We start from the raw sequence: 10,437 nt of genomic DNA on the forward strand, positions 1-10,437 counted from the left end.
GTGTGTGAGAGAGTGTGTCTGAACGTAAATACCCCCATAGAATTTTCAATTGACCATGGCTACAGGATATAATGGGATGATGCTATATTTCACACATTTCTCTTCAGACTATCCCACAGGCCAAATAAGTCACCACTACCATATGTTACACAGTCTGGTACAGAAAATGTGCTCTTGAATCTTTTAGTTAATATCAGGATTATACTAGCCAAGCAAACACATATACATATTTGTATATTCACAGATGAACAATACACCTGTTATTGCGCTTCAGGGGCTAAGCTAACAATGACTCAATTCTGCGCTTTAAATTATGCAGTGAAATGGTACAACTACAACTGAACTACAGGGCTGTGCCCATAAATCATATTTATCCTATTATACTTAAATCTGACATAGGATTTACTCAGGCAATGTTGTTACTATTTCACTATGTAATGATGATCAACAGCAAAAATACTGTTTAAGTGTCCCCAGTCTGGTCTTAAAATTAAAATTGAAATACACATATAGCTGAGCCAGGTGCATTGTGGAAATGCAGCTGTAATAAATTTTTAAAGTCTTGGAGGAGGGGTCATTTAAATCATACAGGGTCATATTAATTCCGCCATTCAAACTTTTTAAACTGGTATTACATTCAGTGGTTTAATATTGCTCCAAGGATTGTGTAGCCAAAATATATGAAAATGTCAGTGTGCTTGCTCTTGGTCAGACATCACTCCAACTCATTTTCCGAACCACAAATCACAAATTTTATTTCATACAAATTCATATTATGTTTTGCAAAACCAAAATATAGACAAAATCTGCAGTTCATAGCATTGAAGGATTACAGAGTGTTACAATATGAACTTGGTGTCACAGAAATGATATTCATAGGCCTATGGATAGACCCATTTTGTGCATGGAATGAGTTTCTTTTAACTATGAAAAGAGCTTTGTATTTACCATGTGGTCCACAAAATTAAAGTTATTGTTGTCAGTTCAGTGCAAGAAATGAATTAGTGTTACAAGGTATTCTTTGTTGTCTTCACATTTTCTTTAATGAAAATGTAAATGGCTTTTTGTGGACAAAATGCAGAAAGGGATATGGTTTTGTCATGAAAGTGCATAAAAATGACCAGGTTACATTTGGTGCTCAACATGTAGAGTATTCAGGCAGCATGCTGTGATGAGTGCTAATGACTGGCTCCTCCCTTTGTGCATTAGTTTCATCTGGTGCAGACCTCAGACAGCATTGTAATGATTTTCAGACAAGGAAATATGCTTCGTGTAAACTAGTCACGGATTGAGGCTAATGAATTCCAATACAGCCACCAGAGGATGAGATTAATTCAGGGAATGAACTTAGTTACATGCAGAAGAAAATGAATGGGCAAATGAGTTTTTAGTCAATGAGAGAATGTTGAAGTTGCCTAAATGAGAGAATGAATTGGCTAAAATTTTATTCAACTCTGTAGTCAACAACTGACATGAGGAAACAAAGTGACTGAAATATACATGATCAGCAGCTACTTGTCTCATTATTCTAACGAACGCAGATAGAAGTCTGCCAACACAGTGCAGGAACTCAGAAGATATTTTTCATATTTCATGTTAGAATCCTATCAATGCAGTCCCCAGCGGGGAATACAACTAATCTGCATTAAACCATCCCTATCAATTAAAATAAAGAAGAGAAAAGTGTAACGTAAACTACAAGCCTGTTAAAACAAGGGAACTGAACTACCAGATGATTTTAGTTTCTCTTTGGACATCAAACCTTGATAATTATGGTCAGCCAGATGATGCAGAGTTGTAGTATTAGGGAGTTGTACTAAAATTACTTTCTTTTATTTAGCTCCAGAATTATTGAAAATGAGCAAATATGAATAACCAATGCAAGTATTGCTATTTTGTGTTTAAACATATGTAAAACATTGTATAGTTTTTCAAACAAAATGTTTTCTTATGTAATGCTTTGAAAAGTGCATTTTCTGGAAGATTCAGAATTGTCTACACACCAGAAATTAATTTTTGATGAAGCCTGTGCTGAATAGAATAACACAGCTGAGTCTCTTCCTATAATGCCTAACGAGGTTGGAGACGATTGTAGAGGATTGTTGGCTTCATAAGTCCCTTTATATATTTAGGATTGTGGATGTGGAATGCCCTCTTCAATTCAGAGAACAGATTTTCAACAGGGTTCAAATCCAGAGACTAAAATTGCCACTGCAAAACTCCAGCAACAATTTCTGTATTGATTTGGACATCTGTTTGAGGTCATTATCTTGGTACTTAGCAGAATGAATGATGTCATCAATCTTCACAAGAGCTCCTGCACCACTAGCTGCAAAACAGCCCCAAAGCACCACTGATCCACCACTATATTTTACAGTGGATATCAGGTGCTTTAGCTTACCATCCTCCTTTTCAGCAAATATGCCAGTGGTGTTCAAGGCCAGAAAGGTAGGTTTTGGTTTTACCTGACAAGAGCACAATTTACAGTTCTAATGGCACTCGACAAAGTTCAGATGCTGAAATGTGTGCTGCTCTCAGGAAGGGCTTTTTTTCATCCACTTCCTTCAATTAGCTTGTTGTCATGTTGGTGGTGTCTTATAGATTTGTAGCAAGTACCAACTACACTGTGTAATTCTGAAACTGTGATCTTTGGGTCCTTTTTTCATTTATTGCATGAATAATAACTGCTAAAATGTGGTCTGATCTGTAAGTCATAGAGTCTCAGGCCACCATAGACTTTGGCTCTTCTTCTTCCTTTTTTTTTTTAAACAAATGGTTTGATCTGTCACGATCATTAATGCAAAAAAAGAAGTAAAACCTCAGAATTAATCACCTGTTGAAAACTGATATCAGGACAATTCAGGTGTATGTTTGACCTTCAGACAATACACACACAATTTTGTTGTCCTGGTCTTTACACCACAACTGTAATGTGGTACAGAATATGGTTTAAAAAACTGAGCATAAAAGATTTTTTAAAAATTGGAGAATTTTTTTTTTTGGGAGACAAAATTCTCCTAAAACTGACACAGTTAAAAAATGATTTTAACCAATCATGACCTTCCCTGATCTGTAATTACACACAATTCTTGTGTCCTGCTCTTTGCACAACAATTTTGGAGCAGTGTGTAATGTGGTGCAGTGTGGTTCAATAACCAGAGCACAAGATATTTGAGAAAACATCAGGGATAAAAACCTCATAAAACTGAAAGGGTGTCAAAATTATTCTAAAGACATGGGCCATTAGTCCAGAATGTATTAAATATTTTACAAGTGGTAGAAAGTCATCACTGTTGCTACTCCTCCTTTGTGAAGATATCATACTTTGATCAGTGTGAAGGGCACACAGTAGATACCCAAAACAGGTAACAAAGAAAATCAGAGTGACAGATAAGAATCTGCAGGCATCTTTTCCACTTCAATATCTCTGTGTTCATGTGAATGCCAAAAGAAAGACACTGGGAGGGTAGCACAGAAGAAACCACTCCTTGCCAAAAGCGCTGTGTCCCCACTCGGCTTTCCCAAAGACCATTTGCATGTCCTACAACTCTACTGCAACAATGTTTAGTGCCAATTTTTAATAAGCCTAAGCATTATGTTTGATAAAACAAAACACTGCATACCAACACTGATATGTGAGGAATATGAAACAGGATTATAATGGAGTGCTGTTTCATGGTGTGTATTAAGGTCTGCTACACAATGTCAGGATGTCTTTCAGTAATTTAAAAATCAGTCTGGGTCATGCAACATGACAGCAAGCTAAAACATAGCAGTAAATGAAAGCAGCATTAAGCATTATGGCATAAAACTAGCTGTAACACACCAGACTCATTCTGAGAATTTTGGGGATCCATGTGCTGAGAGACTTTATTATTAAATCCAAGCAAGCAAAACCCCTAATGGATAATTCAAAGAGTCTGATAAACAAGGCAAAGGGTCAAAACAGGTAGTAAGAACATAATATGGGAACTGGCAAGACTTGATTTTGCTAAACCTGTAGAGATTACATATTATAGTATGAGAATGTGAACAGGAAGTGCATGTCAGGAGTTTGCTGCTTATTCTGCTGGGTGGGGCTGGTAGGGTCATTTGTCTTGGAGTTGTTGGGATATTCAAAATAAAATGATCTAAAGAGAGAGGCACAGTGGTGCAATGGGGAGTATTGCTGACTCACAGCTCCAGGGTTCCTGGTTTGATCCTGAGCACAGATTATTGTCTGTGTAGAGTTTTGCGTCGTCTTCTTCTTTCGGCTTTTCCCTTCAGGGGTCGCCACAGCAAATCATCACTCTCCACCCATCCCTATCTTCTGCATCCTCAACACTTGCACCCACTAGCTTCATATCCTCATTTATTACCTCCATATACCTCCTCTTTGGCCTTCCTCTTTGCCTCCTGTCTGGCAGCTCCATGTCCAACATTCCACTACCAATATACTCACTCTCCCTCCTCTGAACATGTCCAAACCATCTTAATCTGGCCTCCCTAACTTTGTCCCCCAAACGTCCAACATGAGCTGTCCCTCTGATGTACTCGTTCCTAATCCTGTCCAACCTTGTCACTCCCAAAGAGAACCTCAACATCTTCAGCTCTGCTACCTCTAGCTCTGATTCCTGTCTCTTCCTCAGTGCCACTGTCTCTAAACCATACAGCATGGCTGGTCTCACCACTGTCTTGTACACCTTCCCCTTGATTCTCGCTGATATTTTCCTATCACACAGAACTCCTGACACCATTCTCCACCCATTCCAACCTGCCTGCACTCGCTTCTTTACCTCTTTCCCACACTCTCCATTACTCTGGACTGTTGACCTCAAGTACTTAAACTCCTGTACCTTCTTCACCTCTTTACCCTGTAATCTTACTGTTCCACTTCTCTCCCTTTCATTCACACTGTGTAGAGTTTTGCGTGTTCTCCCCATATTCACGTGGATTTCCTCTGGGTTCTTAGTTTTCCTCCCACTGTCGAAAATCATGCAGGTAAGCATGGACATGGACCCAGAGCACTTACTAGTACTACAGTGGGATTTGAAGAGAAATGGATGGAGAATGATACGGGTTGAAATGAAATTAATGGTTTTTATAGTGCATCTTTCTACATGTACTGTTATTGTAAAGAATTACCCTATAAAGTTCATCTCCGACTTCCTGATGCATCAGCTACACTGCAAAAGAATTCAAATGTATCTAATCTCTTCAAATGTATCTAATATTTCTTATTATGAGATTATGATCAATGAGGTGTAAGATTATTCAGCCTGTTTTTAGATGCTTTATATCATTTTAAGCTTTAAATTTTCTTATTCTATTCTGTTTTGCTTCCTTTTAGAAATAAATGCTTAAAATTAGAAACATTATCTGTCAGGAGAACAGGACTATTTTAAGCTGGAAATTAGTAAAAATGTCTAGAAATAGGTTTAATAATCATGTATTCAGTTTATTGTAATCTTATAGTAGGAAATACTAGATGAAGTTTCACTTAATAAGACAAAACTGACTGTCCATTAATATATGCAAGGATTCTCCCAGCATTTAATGTAGCAGATATTGCTCTACATATTTAGTCTATTCTATATTGATGGTGTCCCTTTACTAACATGCTCAAACAGTAGAAATTCCATATTTATAAACATCCATGTCAGTCTCATTTTTCATGCTGAAATTCAGCAGCATGATCTAAAACAGGCTGTTTAAGTAAGACATCCCAACTATAGATTAACTGAAATAATATTATATAGAGAAATGAGTCAATATTAAACAAAATAAATTAGGATCCAAATAAAATGCTGAGGTCACCACCAACAAAGGAGATACTCTTTAAACCATCTGTTCAAGAAAGATATAGCACTATACAAATGGTGTGTGTGTGTGTGTGTGTGTGTGTGTGTGTGTGTGTGGGTGGGTGTGTGGGTGTGTGAAATTGGACTGTCTATACTTATTACTATGACTGATGAATATCAGGTCACAGTTTAGGAGCCATTCATGCAGAAATTCAGATAATTCCAGTGAGTTCACAAACTTCTTTGCACAACTGCAAATATGCCTCAAAGGGCCTTTACGTCCCTTATTTTTTATGTTTCAATCAATTTTCTTTTATCTTGAAAGTTATCTGAATTTCTGTACAGCTTACTCCTTTCTCAGCAAGAGTGTGTGGGACATCAATTATTCAATCGAGGCAGCAGCAAAATATGCTAACATTGATGAAACACTCTCTGTACCTAGAGGATTTCATTTCTAAACAGTGTATTGTGTCTGGTGTGTGTGCATGTGTGTTTGTGTGAGTGTGCAAGAGAGAGAGAGAGAGAGAGAGAGAGAGAGAGGTGTAGAATTGCTGACTGGCACTTTTTACTTTTCTCTATTTGTAACATTAAACGCTTGTAAAGAAATTACAGTAGGGCAATGTACAGTAAAACAGTAACGGAACAATCTTTCTTTGAGGAAAGGTTACACTTGTGTAATCACTTGCCTAATCACTCACAAACATGCACAAGAGAGTAAGACTGCAGACCTCTTGGAGTTTGTCTCTTTTACTCTCAACAATCTCTCTCTCTCTCTCTCTCTCTCTCTCCCCATGCATCTACAAGCAGTATTGTCTTTTAGCTTGATTTCTTTCATTTATTTATAACCTATGATCACAGACATGTTTGTCTTACTATCTGTGTGAGGATCTTCCATTGACATAATTACAAATGCAGGTAATTAATGCTATACTTAACCTCGGTACAATTAATCTCTTTTAGTTTTTAAACAAATCGGTTTGGGGGAAAAAAACACAGCCACAAACAATTCCTGTCCTTGTGGGGACATTTGGTCCCCATCAAGATATAAAATTATGCCTGCCCCCATGCAGGCATGCACGCACACGCACACACACAGGCTCATCAAATCATACAACCTTTTGGATGATTGCTATAAAAGCAGGGTTTGAAGATCACGCTTCTGTCTGTGAGACTGGTGGGACAGGAGTGGAACGGGTAGAAGAGAGTTACATGAGGCTTTTGAATAAAATTATAAATCTACTTTTCTCAAAAATGTAATATTTTTGACATCTAAGTCATCTAAGACATACACGTTTGACATCTTATTGACAACCAATCTAAAATTATAGCTTGAATTGTTCAAAAGGCAATTTGTTGACAATTGATAATATTTAAAGGCCATCAGTACAAGGTACTATTTGCCAAAGCATCAACTTACAGGGTTATCTTCCATCATTGGTCATTCACTAAACACAGCAGATCACACACTCTATGAAGCACACACACATTGCCTGGCCTTCTCAGTGGACTGGCCTGGGTTTTACCATGCAGCAGTGGGAGAGAGCGAGTGATCATGCTGACCTGACAGCAGCAGCTTACAGCAGGCAGGAGACTTTCAGCTCAGCTGCACAGAATAATAATCAACCACACACTGACCTCAACCCTCAGCCTGTGTACTAATACTGGGCACGCAGGTCTGCTGGTGTGAGACCTGTCAGATCTGGCCTTAACCAGCAGAGCCCCTTCGCTAGAGCCCCTTCGCAGAGCCCCTTTGCCTCTAGGTAAAAAAGAGTCACTGAGGTACCATTTATGGAGATTCATTTCCATACTGTTCCATCTGGTTTATTTGTTTAACCAAAGAATAAGTAAGAAAGCTGAATTCTTTCTGGATATCACTGAGCTCCGCTACTAAATGACAGTTCACCCCATGTTTATAGCTGCTTTCACACATGTAGCTTTAACTGCAAATGTTTTGCCAATTTACCAGGAAAGGGTAATGCATAAATGTTAAAATGCCATAAAAACTGATATGGCTATGATATTGCTTGGACCAGACCTAATAAATTTTCAGTAATGCTCCTGTAGGATTAACTAAGAATAAAAACTGTCTCAGTAGCAGGTAACATGAAGACATTTATGACAAATTTGTCCATGCTTTAGGACGAGGATATTTAAATGCAAGCCAGCAAAGATTATTCCAAAGCAAATCTGAAAACAAGACAGATTCTGAAACCTGAGCTTTTAATGATGCAAGCAAATGAAGCAATCTTTTGCCAGTCAAAGTACTTGTTTGGGGTGTAGTAGTATATGACAAAAATACCTAGACTTCAGGTTTCTGACATTGAGCCTGAACTCACTTTGAGAAACTGAGTGCACATTATTTGTAGGTGAGTTTATTAGGTGCTCATCATTTGAGCTCTCTACATATGCTATGGAATTCTGCAAAAGCTCTGCAAAAGATTTTGTAGGTTTTATTTGTGAAAACAGTGTGTGTTTGTATAGATGTTTGAACTGCAGGTAGTAATTTCCCTTGGTAGACCACACTCCTTGGATGAATAGATGAAATGGTTATGGTGAATGGATAAATTGCCATTAATTAATTACCATATTATCAAGATTTAATAAATCTGTAAACGCCCAAGCCTGGCTGGGGTAATTAGTGAAAAAAAATGACAAAAATTCAAGTACAAGTAATAAATTATATATTGTGCATGGTGGAAGACCTGTATATTTAGAATAAGATTGAGAAATAAATACATAGGCTGAATTCAATTAATGCAGAGAGAATTAATAATTTACAGGTTTACAGGGCAGCATCAAATAAGCCGATTTCACACACACTCACGCACCCCACACATACATACGCACAGGAGAAGGGCACAGTGTACATACTCTGAGGCATGGAGAGCATGAAGAAAGGATTCATACAGATAGCCTGAAGGTACACATCTCTTTCCATGTCACTGCTATTGAGACAATCCCTCATCTCTGAGGAGTCATAAAGCCCCACGCAAATGTCAAATGGGGACCTTTGAGAGTGGGCTGTATATAAAGATGGATAAATCATTAGGTTGAATACTATGGCATCATTGCTATGCTTCTAGCTCTATCTGCAATGTGTATGATAGGGTTAGGGAGAGAGATTTGATGGCGCATTTTTTCTGTAATATTTCTCTCAGTTTTCGGTGTAGTCCACTCACTGTGTGGTTAAGAAACATTTACAGTGTCAAAGAGACTATTAGCCTTTTTAGTACATGCCAGTACACAAGTACTGATCTGAAAGCTTGCATCATTCAATTAAAACTCCAATATCACAATAATAAGCATCATTGCTGTCTGTGGCATTCTATCAGCCTCATGTTATTCTTTTTTTGAGAATAAAAATGAAATAAAAACCACTTGTGCCATACACATGGATTCGTTGTTGTTCTTTCAGCTGCTCCTGTAAGGGGTTGCCACAGCTGATCACCTCCCATTGTCTGCATATTGATTTGGCAGAGGTTTTATGCCAGATGCCCTTCCTGACACAACCCTCCCCATTTATCTGGGCTTGGGACCAGCACTGAGAGCACACTAGTCCGTGCACCCCCAGAGGCTGGGTTGGCACCCAGCTGGGGGCTCAAACCCACAATCCTGAGATCAAGAGTCCCATGCTCTATCAACTGAGCTAGCCAGGCACCTTGTGTCATACACTTGGATATGATAGAGAAAAAACCTTCATGGTACCATGTGTTATCTACAGATATGTCAGTTGTATTAATTGTATATTTGTATTATTCTTCACAGCTGAAATAGCAAGGAGTAGCCAGTGTAAGGGTTTAAGAGCATAAGATTACAATAAAGGTAGCACAGAGAGCATGAGGTAATCTCACTTTTGAGTTTTACCTTTCAGAACTATTAAATCTTACAAACCAGATACTGTTTTCAATGCTATGAGAGATATGGAATCTACTGAAAGTTGAGGTTATGTGAGATAAAATACCACCATGACACCAACACATACTAATGTAGTAGAATTTTAGGATTTAGGAGCTTCTGTGCTAGACTGGGCAAAGCAATGCAGTCAGGATTGTTGGTCAGAGAGAAGGAAATTCCCATATCAGTCAATTAAATGTGATCATTTGTATTTATCTCTAACTGGTACATTTCTATGGCATCTTTCCTAGAGATATTTAAGTCAATCCATGAAAAGCAGCTATAAAGTTTTGCCTATTGCTTGCATGTTTCAAACAGACTGCTGCAGTAACAGAGTACTCTTTTCATATGGTACATGCTTAAATTTAAATAAAAGCCTCTGAGAGCAGTTATATGGTACAATTAAAATTTAAATAATAGCTTCCGACACTGGTTATATGGTACAAGCGTAAAAGCTAAATAGATGCCTCTGAGACTGTTAAATTGCATTTTAGTGAAAAGCTTCAAATTACAGCTCAAGAGATTTGTATAAAGCTGGGCACATATTAGTACATTAGTAATCAGTAAATACTGAGAGGGAAAGTACATTTCCAACATTTTAACTGAAGTTCATTGTTTGGAATCACTTACATCAACCTTATAAATTGGAGTCAGATAGTTAATTAATATGATTAGCACATGTATTTAACCTTCACCTGCACCTATCGCCATCATTTTTCATTACACATTAAAACCCTTTCCCCTACATTAACTTTGTTTTGAA

The sequence above is a fragment of the Pangasianodon hypophthalmus genome, chromosome 2 (assembly GCF_027358585.1).
Source record: "Pangasianodon hypophthalmus isolate fPanHyp1 chromosome 2, fPanHyp1.pri, whole genome shotgun sequence".
In the NCBI taxonomy this organism is placed as follows: Eukaryota; Metazoa; Chordata; class Actinopteri; order Siluriformes; family Pangasiidae; genus Pangasianodon; species Pangasianodon hypophthalmus.